The following is a 14,641-nucleotide window of genomic DNA, read 5'->3' as shown; positions in this document are numbered from 1 at the left end:
AGCTTCACCATTTTGCATTCCTACCAATAGTTTTCAGGGGTTTCAATTTCTCCCCATCCTCACCAACACTTGTCTTTTTTTTTTTCTTTTAATAATGACCTCCTAACAGGTGTGAGGTGATATCTTATTGTGGTTGAAATTTGCATTTCCCTGATAATTAGCTATGTTAAGCATTTTTTTCATAAACTTGTTGGCCATTTGTATGTCTTCTTTGGAGAAATGTCTATTTATGTCCTTAGCCCATTTTTAAAATGTCATTTTTAATAGACACATAATAATTGGCCATATTTATGAGATGTAGTGCAACATTTTGATACATGTATACATTGTGTAATGATACAATTAGGATATTTAGAATATTCATCACCTCAAACATTTATCATTTTTGGCAAGAACATTCAAAATCCTCTCTTCTAGCTATTTTGTAATATATGACGTAACATTGTTAATCATATCATCCTGTTGTGCAACAGAACACCAGAACTTTTCCCTCTTATCTAACTGTAACTTTGTACCCGTTGACTAATCTCTTCCTATCCTCCACTTCCCACTGCCTAGTTATTAGTTGTTTCCTACTGAGTTATAGGAGTTTTAAAATATGTTTTGAAGATTAACTGTTTACCAGATATATGATTTACAAATATTTTCTCTGGCAGGTTCCATAGAACCATAGCCTTCTCACGCTGTTGATCATTTCTTTTGCTGTGCAGAAGCTTTTCAGTTCAATATAATCCCAGTTGTTTATTTTTATTTTGTTGCCTGCGCTTTTGGTGTCATAACATGCCCTTTCAAAGGAAATCTTTACATGTATTTTTGAATCACAATTAAATATTCTGAAGGGTTTGATAGTTTCTTGGTTGGGTAGCAGGTAGTGGGAAGAGAAAGACTCTTACCTTTTCATCTATTACTGCCAAACAATTCTGGCATGGATGAAAAAGATAAACATCTTCAAGCTATCTGGCCGCTTTCTCCTTTGCATGCTGCTCTTTGGAATGTTCAGGCAAAAGACTGACACGTGGCAGGCACAAAAGAAGATAGAGATGCGGGTTCAGTGTCTCTGCTGTCTGGGAATTAAATGTCACGACGGTTGTCTCTGTAAAGAACTTGAGCAAAGATACTTTAAAATTTCCATTGCATGCTCATTCCAAATTCTGGTTAAGTGAAGTGACAATAAAAAGGTAAACTGAAACTACTCTCAAGGGATCCACAGAGGACTAAGACTTGAAAAGTATATTTAAGGAGTATATAGTAAAAATTTTTATTGCGTCTGCATTTGAGGTATGATAAAATACACAGTTAATGCTAACATCTGGTTTGTTGTATATGTCCTGATTTTATGTGTATTTACAGGAATGTATGTGTGTTTTATATGAATAAACAGAGGACATAAGGTTATGTATAAAAACTATATATGGCATATATTAACCATTACATACTTAGATTTAGATTTACATACTTAGACTTAGATTTATGCTTTCATGTTCCAGAATGAGAATGCCTTTTAATTTTTAATTTTTCTTTCTCATACTTCCTTTGTCTGGTTTTCTTATAAACGTTATCCTTGCCTCGCAAAACTAATTGGGAGGCATTCCTTCTCTATCTAAGAAAAATTTTGTATAATATTAGGAATTATTGTTTTCTTGAATATTTGAAAAAACACAGCTGTGTTTTATCATATTTTATTATAATTTGGGGTGTTATGACTACTTTATTATTCTACTTCGTTACTGATTATATTCTATTCAAATTTTCTATTTCTTTTTGAGTCAAAATTTTAATTTATATTTTTCTTTAAAATTTGCCATTTGACTTAAACTTTCAAATTTATTGCCCTCAAGTTGTTCATAGTGTTATGTTAGGGTCTTTAAATATTTTACCTATTTATAGCATTGTTTCCTTTATTATGTTTTAAATTGTGTCTTACCATTTTCTTTATTATAATGGTAAAATAAATCTTCCCAAGAGCTTACCTATTGCTGTATTTTTTCAGAAGCAGCAGCTTCTAGTTTTGTTAATCTTCTAAATTGTTTCTTTGTCTTATGTTTTGTTGATTTCTAGTCTTATTGTTATTATTGTCTTTCTTCTGCTTTCTTTGCATTTTTACTGTTTTTCTAATTGCCTGAGTTAATCATTTAGCTTACTTATTTTTATGTTTTTACTTTCTAATATATGGTTTTCCAACCCTACATTTCCTTCTGGGTGCCACAATAACATTCCCTTTGAGTATAACTCAAGTAGCGTTCTATTTGTTTTTATATAAAATGTTTTGTTAGGTGATAAGACATTCATAATTCTCACAATGATTTCTTCTATTATTCAAGAATTGGAGTATTATTTTCTTTGGTTATTTATATAGACAATTTTATTATAGTCAGAGAAGGTGGTCTGTATGCAATTAATTCTATAGGATTTATAGTTATTAAGATTTGCTTTGTGTTTTATTCACGTTCAATTTTTATAAATGTTTTGTGAGAGCTTGTAAAGAACATGTATTCTGAGACAATTAAGTTTCTACAAAAAATATGCCCATTCACACAGCTTGTAAATTGTGTGCTTCAAACATTCTACATCCTGGTCAGGGGCGGTGGCTCATGCCCGTAATCCCAGCACTTTGGGAGGCTGAGGCAGATGGATCACGAGGTCACGAGATTGAGACCAGCCTGACCAACACGGTGAAACTCCGTCTCTACTAAAAATACAAAAATTAGCTGGGCGTAGTGGCGCATGCCTGTAATCCCAAGTACTCGGGAGTCAGAGGCAGGAGATTTGCTTGAACCTGGGAAGTGGAGGTTGCAGTGAGCTGAGATCGCACCACTGCATTCCAGCCTGGTGATGAAGAAAGACTCCCTCTTACAAACAAAAAAAATTCTATATCCTTTCTTTTTGATTTATTTGACACATGATTTCTGAGAATTAAAATTTCCAATAATTGTAGAATTATCAAATATTGCATGTAATATTGTTAGTTTTTGCTTTATATATTATAAAGTTGTGTTGCTATGTGCATATGAGCTCAATATTTATAACTTTTCAATGAATTTCCCTTATATCATTAAAGAATAATATTTATACTAAATAGTCATTTCCTTAATCAAGTTTTTTTGTCTAATATTTTTATTTCTACCCCAACTTTCTTTAGGTTAGTAGCTGTTTGGTACGGCTTTTATTTTGCCCCTTTGCAAATATGTTTAAATTACATTTCTTTTGAATAGCATAATGGGAAAATACACATGTGATATGGTTTGGCTGTGTCCCCACCCAAATCTCATCTTGAATTCCCATGTGTTGTGGGAGGGACCTGGTTGGAGGTAATTGAATTATGGGGCAGGTCTTTCTGTGCTGTTCTCCTGATAGTGAATGAGTCTCACAAGATCTGATGGTTTGATAAGGGGAAACCCATTTCGCCTGGCTCTCATTCTCTCTTTGCGTGCTGCCATTCATGTAAGACGTGACTTACTCCTCCTTGCCTTCTGCCATGATTGTGAGGCTTCCCCAGCCACGTGGAACTGTAAGTCCAATTAAACCTTTTTCTTCTGTAAATTGCCCAGTCTCAGGTGTGTCTTTATCAAAAGTGTGAAAATGGGCTAATACAGTAAATTGGTACCAGTAGAGTGGGGCATTGCTAAAAAGATACACAAAAATGTGGAAGCGACTTTGGAACTGGGTAGCAGGCAGAGGTTGGAATGGTTTGGAGGGCTCAGAAGAAGACAAGAAAGTGTGGGAAAGTTTGGAACTTCCCAGAGACTTGTTGAATGGCTTTGCTGAAAATGCTGATAGCGATATGGACAATGAAATCCAGATAGAGGTGGTCTCAGATGGAGATGAGGAGCTTGTTGGGAACTGGAGCTAAGGTGACTTTTATTATGTTTTAGTAAAAAGACTGGCAGCATTTTGCCCCTGCCCTAGAGAACTGTAGAACTTTGAACTTGAGAGAGATGATTTAGGGTATCTGTCAGAAGAAATTTCTAAGCAGCAAAATATTCAAGAGGTGACTTGGGTGCTGTTAAATGCATTGAGTTTTATAAGGGAAGCAGAGCATGAAAGTTCAAAAAAATTACAGCCTGACAGTGCAATAGAGAAGAAAATCCAACTTTCTGAGGAGAAATTCAAGCAGGCTGCAGAAATTTGCATAAGTAACCAGAAGCCAAATGTCAATCCCTAAGAAAATGAGGAAAATGTCTCCAGGGCATGTCAGAGGTCTTCATGGCAGCCCCTTTCATCATAGGCCCAGAGGTCTAGACAGAAAATATGGTTTAGTGGTCCAGGCCCAGGGTCCCCATGCTGTGTGCAGTCTAGCGAATTGGATCCCTGCATCCCAGTCACTCCAGCCGTGGCTGAAAGGGGGAAGTGTAGAGCTGAGGGTATGGCTTCAGAGGGTGCAAGCCCCCAGTCTTGACAGTTTCCATGTGGTGTTGAGCCTGCAAGTGCACAAAAGTCAAGAACTGGGATTTGGAAACTTCTGCCTAGATTTCAGAAGATGTATAGAAATGCCTGGATGCCCAAGCAGAAGTTTGCTGTAGGGTCAGGGTCCTCAGGGAGAACCTCTGCTAGGGCAGCACAGAAGGGAAATATGGGGTCAGAGCCCTCACACAGAGTTCATACTGGGACACCATCTAGTGGAGCCATGAGAAGAGGACCACTGTCCTCCAGATCACAGAATGGTAAATCCACCTACAGCTTGCACCATACGCCTGGCTCTCATTCTCTCTTTGCCTGCTGCCATTCATGTAAGACGTGACTTACTCCTCCTTGCCTTGCTCCGTGATTGTGAGGCTTCCCCAGCCATATGGAACTGTAAGTCCGATTAAACCTCTTTCTTTTGTAAAGTGTGCAGTATCAGGTATGTCTTTATCAGCAGCATGAAAATGGACTAATACATCATGAGAACACAAAATTAGTAACAGTGATGTGTTGATTACAAAGGTTAGGTAGTTATTCAAGTTGAATTTCAAATTCTAAACTCTTTTTGATGGCCAGGTTAAAAAGAAGACATGGTCAGTTACATAGATCATAATGCCATAGAGGAATGGTATCATACCAATTCCTTAAAGAAATAAAGTGTTTCCTAGCACTAAATTTTAAATAGAATTGGATGTGAGAGTGATCGGCATTAACTCAGCACATTTATTTACCACAGCTTATTCATATGACCTGACCAGCAAAACGTGTGTTGTATTCATCCCATTCCTGTTTGTGCAAACTTGAACAATCATATTAGGAGGAGCTATCTTCCTAGCTAAGAATGATTTTCTTTGAAAAGCTTATATGAATAATTACATTCTCCTAAGTGAATCTCTAAAAAGCTCTTCATTAAAAAAATGCCTGCATTTCTCATTTGGAACTCCTTTCTGGAAGGCAGAGAGATGAGGTTATGTAATAAAAAATATCTTCAACAGCCTTCCTATAGCAAGTGCAGTGAGGGCTGTTAATGTGGCTGTTTCTTCTAATCCCTCAACAAAAATCCTAAGGCTTAACCTTAAAACACAAGGTCCATATAGACAATCTGCCTGGGGCCAAGACAATATGGCACCAGCATGTACTTGATAATCTGATTTGATAGAACTTAAGAACATCTTATCAAGGGAGTCAGTGTTCCACAAAACATAGCCTTGATTTAGTCTGGTCATGAATATTTTTCTAAGGTGGGATTCTGATAAAGATAGAATAGCATAGTCACTTCAGATTGAATTCTCTGGTGAGGATCTGAAGTTTTGAGTTGTGGATTGAAATTTAATCCATGTACATTAAAAGCAAAACATGAAGATGTGTTAATTACATGGAATTCAATTCATGGAATTGAAGAATCTAAGCAAAAATATACACAGAATGGAGGGCCATCTCAACTACACACAGAGTATTCAACCACAAACAACATGATTTTTAAAAAGAACGTGTCCATTTTATACATGGGAAGTAATTGCTTAAAAGTATACATTTTTACAGTGTATAATGTGGCCATAATGATTTTGGCCAGTTAAAAAAGTAGATGTTGCACACTTTTCATTTTTAAAAATCCATTAAACTTTACAGCACAATGACTATGTATACAAATGTTAAAAAATCATTTAGGAGCTTGGGGGATCCCAGAATAGAATGCAGACTTTGATCTTAGATTCTTACTGTATTACAAATGTATGAAACAACCTCACTGAAGAAAGTGTGGAAACAAGTTGCTGACCTCAGTAACTTGGTAAATAAATTTTGTAAGGTTCAGGCCAAAATAAGCTGTATGTAAGCACCATAGTCTACTTGATAAAGTTCTTCCCAATGAGGGCAAAAGTTATACAATTCTGAGAATGCTATGCATGTATAGTGAAATTGTGCAATTAGGTAAATGGATTACAAATGGTGGAAGGCAGGTTTCTCGCTGTTGGAGTGGGAGTTTACAGGTAAGTAAGGACAGGAGGCTAGAATGATTCATGCGATAATGAATGAAAGTCAGAGATGCCAGTATATGTTCATGTTTTTATTAATATAAATATTTATATGCAGAAATATAATATTTATCAGTTTTGTATATACAAAGATTAATATACATACACATATTCCTTTGCTCTGTTAGCTGAGAGGGCCTAGAAGCAATGACACCCTAATCACAATGAGCACATCTAGTACCCAAATCTTTGTTTCTAACACCATTCTCCAAAAAAGGATTCAGCGTTCCTTGGAGAAATGGTTGGTTCTGTGACTGGAACACGAAATATACAAGATGAGCCTGGAACATTTTATACCACCAGAAAGTAAGGAAATAATTTAAAAAATAATTAAAAAGTTTTAAACCCCACAATGCTAAGTGTATGTCAATAGAACACAGGAACCAACCAAAAGTGCTCCCAGTGCCAAACCAGGAACAATTTGAGCAACAAAATTAATAAAGTAGTATTAGATTATAACTTAAAGCATAAATAAATATTCATGGGTTTATACTAACGTAAATTAATTAATTAATTAAAAAGTGGGGAAGAAGAGATACATCTTCCAGGCAGAATTCCAAATAATGTATGTACATACTCTCCCTGGAGGGTTTAGAAAGCAAAACTCCGCTCCTCAAGTGTAAGCTGTGCACAGTGACTGCCTTCCAAAGAGTACCCTATGGAAAGCCAAGTGGAGGAAGTAACTTCACAGTGGAAAAACCTGACAAAACCCCACTGCAGCCAGGTAATTAAGGTCAACATCCGCAATGATAAGTCATCTTGATCGTAAGTACTCTGACAGATGAAGTGGTGAAAAATGGTACTTTATCTCTATGGTCTTTCTGGGGGCCAAAATCCTACTATATTAATCTAATCATGAAAAAGATAATCAAATTCCAGTTGAGGGACCTGCTGTAAAATGCCTGACCAGTAATCCTCAAAACTATCAAGGTCATCAAAGTCAAAGAAAGCCTGAGAAATTATCTCAACCAAGAGGAGCCAACCGACATGACTATTAAATGTAGCATGGTAACTTCAATGGGATCCTGGAAAGGAAAAAGGACATTAGGTAAAAACTGAGGAAATCTCTGTAAAGTGTGAACTTTGTTTAATAATAATGTATCAGTATTGGTCTGCTAATTGTAACAAATGTGCCATCCTAACATATGATGCTAACAATAGGAGATAGGCTATGGGGTAGATGAGGACCTTCTGTCTTCCCTTTACAATTTTTCTATAAATCTAATGTACATCTAAAAAAAAAAGTTTATTATTTTACAATACATGCTGCCCTGTGATCTTAGAAAAAGCTGGAAAACACTATCAGCACATGACTAATATTGGAAAACATGGTTTCCTATAAATCCACAAGGATGTTCTAGTTGTAAATATACCCCTTAGCATCTAGACAAATGTATCCACCGTATTAAGTTACTGGATATGAAACAAATAGTGAAGGCCTGTGGGGAAAAACAACCTGTGACGAGTTTTATAATGGTTTATTCACTTATGCATTTGGCAAATATTTATGGAGTGCTTCCCGTGACCCAGGCACCATGCTAGGTAATGGGCAGAAAATAGGGAAAAACCAGACATGGTCACTGCATTCTCAGAAAGTCTAATCTACTGAATATTAAACTATTTTTTTCTGATAGCTGAGTGGAGGCAATGCCTATCAAGGTGACTTCCGGCTCCAACAGTAGCAATGTATAGCCAACAGATAGAATCCCAGATATTTTCTGAGTCTTTAGCATGGGGAGCAAAGGAAGAAGAAGGTACCCAGGACTTTAGAAACAGTTTCAATACAAATCTAAAATAAAATAAGAAAGGGAGCAAAAAGAAAAAACAAAAAAAACTGCCAGAGGCCAGGCACAGTGACTCCCACTCATAATCCCAGCACTTCGTAGGGCCAAGACGGGAGGATTGCTTGAGCCCAGGAGTTCAAGACCAGCCTGGGAAACATAGCGAGATTTTGTTTCTACTAGAAATAAAAAATGTTAGCCAGGCTTGGTGGCACGTGCCTGTAGTCCCTGCTACTAAGGAGGCTGAGGTGGGAGGATTCATTGAGCCCTGGAAGTCAAGGCTGCAAGGAGCCACGATCATGCCACTGCACTCCAGCCTGGGCGACAGAGCAAGACTAAGACCCTGTCTCAAATAAATAAGTAAATAAAATTTAAAAAAAAAACCTGCCAGAATGTATTCCTGTTTTCCTGTTTTTCGCAGATCAGAAGACCATTAGCACTGACTCTGAAGATTGGGCTTCTACATTGAAATGTAGACTTTCTTTCCCTCAGCAGTTTCGAGCATTGGCACAGCACAGAGAAGAACCTGGGACATGGCAGCAGAGCAGAGCTGCAGGTGGAACACAGCCCCAGACAGCTCAGTCAGGATTGAGAGCCATGGCCTCACAGAACTATCTTGTTATAAAGTGTGCAGCAGCCAGAATTTTGTGAAGCATTCAGGAAGGAAGTAGATCCTTCTAATGAAATCAATATATGTTTAATCTTCTGTATCGTGGCTACATGTGAGACATGCATCTTTACCATGAAAACAGAAATAAAGTTAGCACAGGCTTAAAGTCAGGCAGCCTTAAATTAAATGCTGGCTCTTCTACCTTCTAACAAGGCTACCTCGGTAAGTTGCTTAATTAAACAAACCAAGGCTCAGAAAGGTTAAGCAAGCTGCTTGAATCACACAGCTGAGCTAAGTGAACTTTGAACTCAAGTGGGACTCTAACCACTGGCTCTTTCCACTTCCCAAAGCTGCTGTCCTGTGCAGAAAGCCCTGAGAGACTGAGCTGTGTCATCCCGCATGGTCAGTGTGTCCAGCTGCCTGTCCCCCAGGAAAAGAATATCCAGAGTGAGTAAATAGGGCTGCACCTTGCCACACCCCTAACTGGTGAACTAAAGTGCTTATTTCCTTTCCTCAACAAAAATGATTGTCTTTCATTTTGTGATGTGTCATAGAAAAGGGGTCCCCAACCCAAGGGCCACAGACCTGTACCGGTCCGTGGTCTGTTAGGAACCAGGTCACATAGCAGGAACTGAGTTGCAGGCAAGTGGGCATTACTGCCAGAGCTCTTCCTCCTGTCAGATCAGCGGCAGCATTCAATTCTCAGAGCGTGAACCCTATTGTGAATTGTGCATGCAAGTGATCTAGGCTGTGTGTTCCTTATGAGAATCTCATGCTTGAGAACAGTTTCATCCCGAAATCATCTCCCCTCCCTCCGTAGGTGGAAATCAGACCCTGGTGCCAAAAAGGTTGGGGACCGCTGTCATAGAACACTGAAGTCATGGGTCAAATGTATCACAATACTCATGTAAAAAAAAAAAAAAAGGAATAATAAAAGCTCAAGGTTATTGTCTAATCACAAAGGCTGAAAATATTTTCTCTTTTGCATTATTATACTATTTGAACCTATTTGAACCTATTGTACTACTTTGAACCTATTTGAGATTGGTTTTTGGTTTACTTTATTGGTTGACACAGTAGTATTTCTAGTATCCAGGGGTATATTTAAGCTTCTCATTAGTGAGCTGATTAATACAAGCATGTTTTCGGTAATTTCAGTTTAACCATAACCTTCACATAGAAAGGAGCAGGAGGAGAAAAAGATATAAGCCCTCCCAGAGTGAGAGAAAAAACTTTTGTTCAAAATATTCTGTATAAGGTGAGCTGTACAGAAAAGAAACAACAGTATAGAATAACATTGTATTCCTACAGTGAGTGACAGGGTCAGGAGAACACTTACTTTCATACATAAGGAAAATATACAGTGGGTTTTGAGGTCCTGGGCTGGACTTCATCTTGCTTTCCCAGGTCTTGTTATTAGGCAGTGTATGTGAAAGATTATTTTTCCATTTAATCAGGGATCACACGTATCCACACACTTACGGGAATTCATTTGCTATACTTAAGTTTGGGATCAGCACACTTAACCAAATTAAAGGCTCTATGTTGCCCCTCAGGTGTTGTTGTTGATTGCTTGGAAAACCAATATTTCCAGCCCATTTACTTCAAATTCATTCCCTCCAAGGTGTTATTTTGCATGGCCAGCACTCCTGCGTTACCCCTGGCACAGCTGTTGATTTCTCTGTAATTAAAATCCTCGTGGGGAGAGCAGAAAGCTGGCCTTTTACATCATTTTCTCATTAGTTTGGTTTTTAATTCCTATTGGATCATTGTTTAGGCTTGTCACAGGGAGACTTTCATTAGAGTCTTTTGGCTGCAATGCTGTTTTAACAGAGCAAATGGAATTTGAAAACCCAAACAAATATCTCTATCATTTTTGATGGATAAAAGAAAGATGCTGCTAAACAAAACAGTCTGTAAAGGATATTATTTCAGCTGTAATTAATATTTGATCTCCAAGTTTAAGTAAATTCTCTATCATTTAAGTATTTTCACAACTGTTAAGTCAAAATTTTAAGAGAGTCAGTTGAGTTTCCTACTAGGTGTAGAACCGAAGTGTCAGAAACTCAAGAATGTGGAGACCCCCTTTGTGTTGTTGACTTTCTTTCATTGATTACGAGTGAATGTTAGCCTTGATTGCAGACCTGGAGATACAAGTGGAAACTGCTATTCGATTTGATGGTCATTATAATCCTTCTGACTTTTGCTACTTTTGACCTCAGCTATCTCTTCCTAAATTCAACTTACCAGGCCATATTTGAATGCCTACTTAGATATATATGTGTGTGTGTCTATAAAATACAAATCTACATATCCACCTCTAAGTTTTCCTCTTTTATAGAGGCCCACTTCTAACTCTGGGTTGATATGTAACTGCTAAATCAGACGGAAGAGAGTAAAGATAGCTGCTTCCCCTCATAATTCTGCTCTGGACTTACCTTTATCACCAAAGTATTTAGGGAAGCCTGGTACCAGGCTTCCACACACAGTTAGATTATACCAAGGAGCCATAAATAAACTCAAGGTTGCTGACATTATTGCAGACAGCAGGATCAAAAGAGGAAATTGCATTGAAACTAAACCTGATTTCAGATAAAAGAAAACCTTAGCCTTCAAATTTTTTCTTTTTGTTGACATTAGTTTTACTGAAGTTTCCTCTTACTCTGTCTTTGCCTGCTTATAAAACAGAACGAAGTCCCACAGCTCTACAGGGTCTTGGAAAGCACACGCATTGTGAAACTAAAAACTCAATGACTTCCCTCTGACTACACCACAACATAATCGTGGAGAATTTATCACTTCGATAAAAGAAGAAAAAATGTATGTTAATAATAGTCTGTGCATCAGGAGCTTGCAAACTCTGCCCTTTAAATGTATTATCGAAACATTACACTCAACCATGGACCAACTAAAAATGACTGTTTGCAATAGAGGGTAAATGCTCCTCTTTGGGTTCTGCTTAATGTTACGACTTGAGCTTCTGTGATTAGTTTCTTTAACACATGCCTGTTCTGAGAAGCTTATGTAATGGTCCTGCTGTTTTGGTTCTAACTTATTAAAAACATTCTGTGACCCTCCACGTTTGCAATATAGATAATGTGGGTGCCTTGAAACATGGGCTGTAAATCTGCAATGTCATGAGACAGATGGTCTCAAATGATGAGAAATGAACAATATACCTTGTTGATTCAGGAACAAAATGAAAACCATCTCACCCCTCCACACCTAGTAATTCCTAGTAAGTAAAAAAACCCCACAGAGATGTAGAATATTATAGATAATTAATGCCAGAAGCGCTCTGTCAGCTAATCCAGTCTGACAGCCTCGCTTGAAAGTTAAAGAGACAGAGTGATGAAGTAGGTTGCTTAGGGTCACACAGCAAGTTACAGAGGCTCTTCCTAGATTCCTACTCAAAGTCCTTTTTTTCTACCATATTTCCTTTGTTTGGCTTCTCTATTCACTGACACAATGTCAAAATGTGTTAGCAAACTTTGACCTGATAGTCATAATTATTTTTCAAATGTTTATTTTTAATGATCAAAAGTCCAGGCAAATATAAGCTTCAGATTCAAATGGCAGCAGTGATGGTCAGAAGTAAATATGTTCACTCTGCTACATTTTTCTAACTTGCATGAACATTGATCATTCAAAACACTTACATAGAGTTTTACTTTAAAAATAACATTTACTCACTACTAATAAAAACATTAAAAATAAAGATCGGCTTATTGTTTTTAGCTGCACTTAACACAACCCATGCCTAATCAAAGGCTATTTTCTTTTGGAAAACAAATCCTGACCAACTCTAACCAAGGTGCTGAGGAGCAGTAATCATTAGTAACAACCTTGTGAAACTTAGGAGGTACCTTTGTTTGCAGGCCTCTGGATGGAGCTAAAAACACTGCTTGCCAGAGCTAAAGGCAATAAAGACTAAATGCCAGAGCTGGTGCAGAAACAGAAATTCTACCACCCTGCATCCTTTAAAGTAAGAACAAGTCACAAACAACAGAAAAGGAGAAGAGCGGCCTCATCAGAGAGGATGCTGATGGTGGATTTTGTCACATGTGAAATAACGCAAAGGCCTTCCAAAGTAGCCAGCCCTTGCAGAGAAAAAGCAGGATGAAGCCAGCACAGGGCTCTTTGGGGGTGGGTGTGAGTCTTCTACATTACAAGTAGTGTTGATGGGAGCCATGAAATGGGACAGTGCTAGTTTCTTAAACATTGTAAACCGTCAGGAGCACAACTGCAAGTCTTTGTTGTTTGCTTCGTTTGTTTGTTCTTCTGCCTCTAAGATAGATGTTTGAGATTTCAAAGAACTGTGGATCAGGCCAGTCACAACCGCTCACGTCTATAATCCCAGCCCTTTAGAATGCCAAGGTTTTGGTCCAAGAGACCAGCCTAGTCAACAAAGCAAGACTCCATCTCTACAAAAGTAAGATAATTAGCCTGAAGTGGTGGTGCACGCCTATAGTCTCAGCTACTTGGGAAGCTGAGGTGGGAGGGCTGCTTGAGTGCAGGAGTTTGGGACTGCAGTGAGCCATGATGGTGCCACTGCACTCCAGCCTGGGTGACAGCAAAACCCCATCTCTAAAAATAAAATAAAATAAGAATAGTTGGTCAAAACAGAATTGTAGCAAAAAGCTAAAGGCATGGGCTGCTCTAAAAGTAAGTATAAAGGTTTAAAGTACAGAAGATACACTCTTGTATCCTTCTAAACAAAGATATAAATCTAACTTGAAAGGTAAAGTTGAGAGTGAGAAGTTTTATTGCTCTGCTCTTGAATTCTGGAGCTTGAATGTTAGAAGAGAAACACTGGAGTGACAATGCAACTTGGACCAAAAGAAAGAGAAAGGACGAGTTAAACTAAGTAAACTTTTTAAAAATTCAACCACAGGAATATTCAGTATACAACAGAAGAATGACACTGATGTTATCTAACAATAAACTATTAAGTTTTCATTTCCTGTATCACTGGACACTCTGCCCCAGGGATCCATGGGACCTTACAAAGGAGACATACAGTGTTGAGAAGCCTGACTATATTGGAATGATCACTAAGCTGACTGTGCTAAACTGGGAGTCAAAAACCAGGAGGCCCTGCCCAGCTGTTGACCTCGCTAGCTGTGAGTGAAAGCCATTTAGCTTTCTAGGAGCTCTACTTTTTCAAATGTAAGATGAGGGATTGGGTTGGAGAATCCTTAATGTTCTTTCCATTAACAAAACTCTATGATTCACAATGTAAGTAACTCCGTGCACTCTTTCCTTAGATGAGATCGCTCAAGAATAATATTTGGTGAAAACGAAATAGCAGAACAAAAAAGTAACATTTCATGCATTCAACAATATTTAAATCAAGAGAATTTCATTATGGCTTAAATTTAATTGAATTTTTTTGTAAAGTCGACAGAATTTAGCAAAAGCACTTTCAGCAGTGGTAAAAATGTAGTACCTTCCCTAGATAATAAAAACTTTGACCATGAGCTTGATCCTAAAAATTATTTTCTGTTTGCATTTAAATGATAAAAGAGATTTTGCACATTTTCTTCCTCATGTAAAACTAAAGGTACAATTTTACATTCAGATAACTCTTCAGACTTTTCAAAAATTCCCATAGAAAGGATTTAAATATAGCATGCTTTAATACTTCTTACAGACACAATAATCAAAAAAAATTGACAATATTGTTCTTTACTTAGAAAAGCCCACAATAATTGTACCTTATTATTCTACCTCATATTTGTACAATGATTTACATTTTAGAGTACTCACACACCCATGACTTTACTTAATTCTCACAGTAACCCTGTTAATAGGTA

Source organism: Theropithecus gelada, chromosome 5 (genome assembly GCF_003255815.1).
Source record: "Theropithecus gelada isolate Dixy chromosome 5, Tgel_1.0, whole genome shotgun sequence".
Lineage (NCBI taxonomy): Eukaryota > Metazoa > Chordata > Mammalia > Primates > Cercopithecidae > Theropithecus > Theropithecus gelada.
This window is presented reverse-complemented; position numbering follows the sequence as displayed.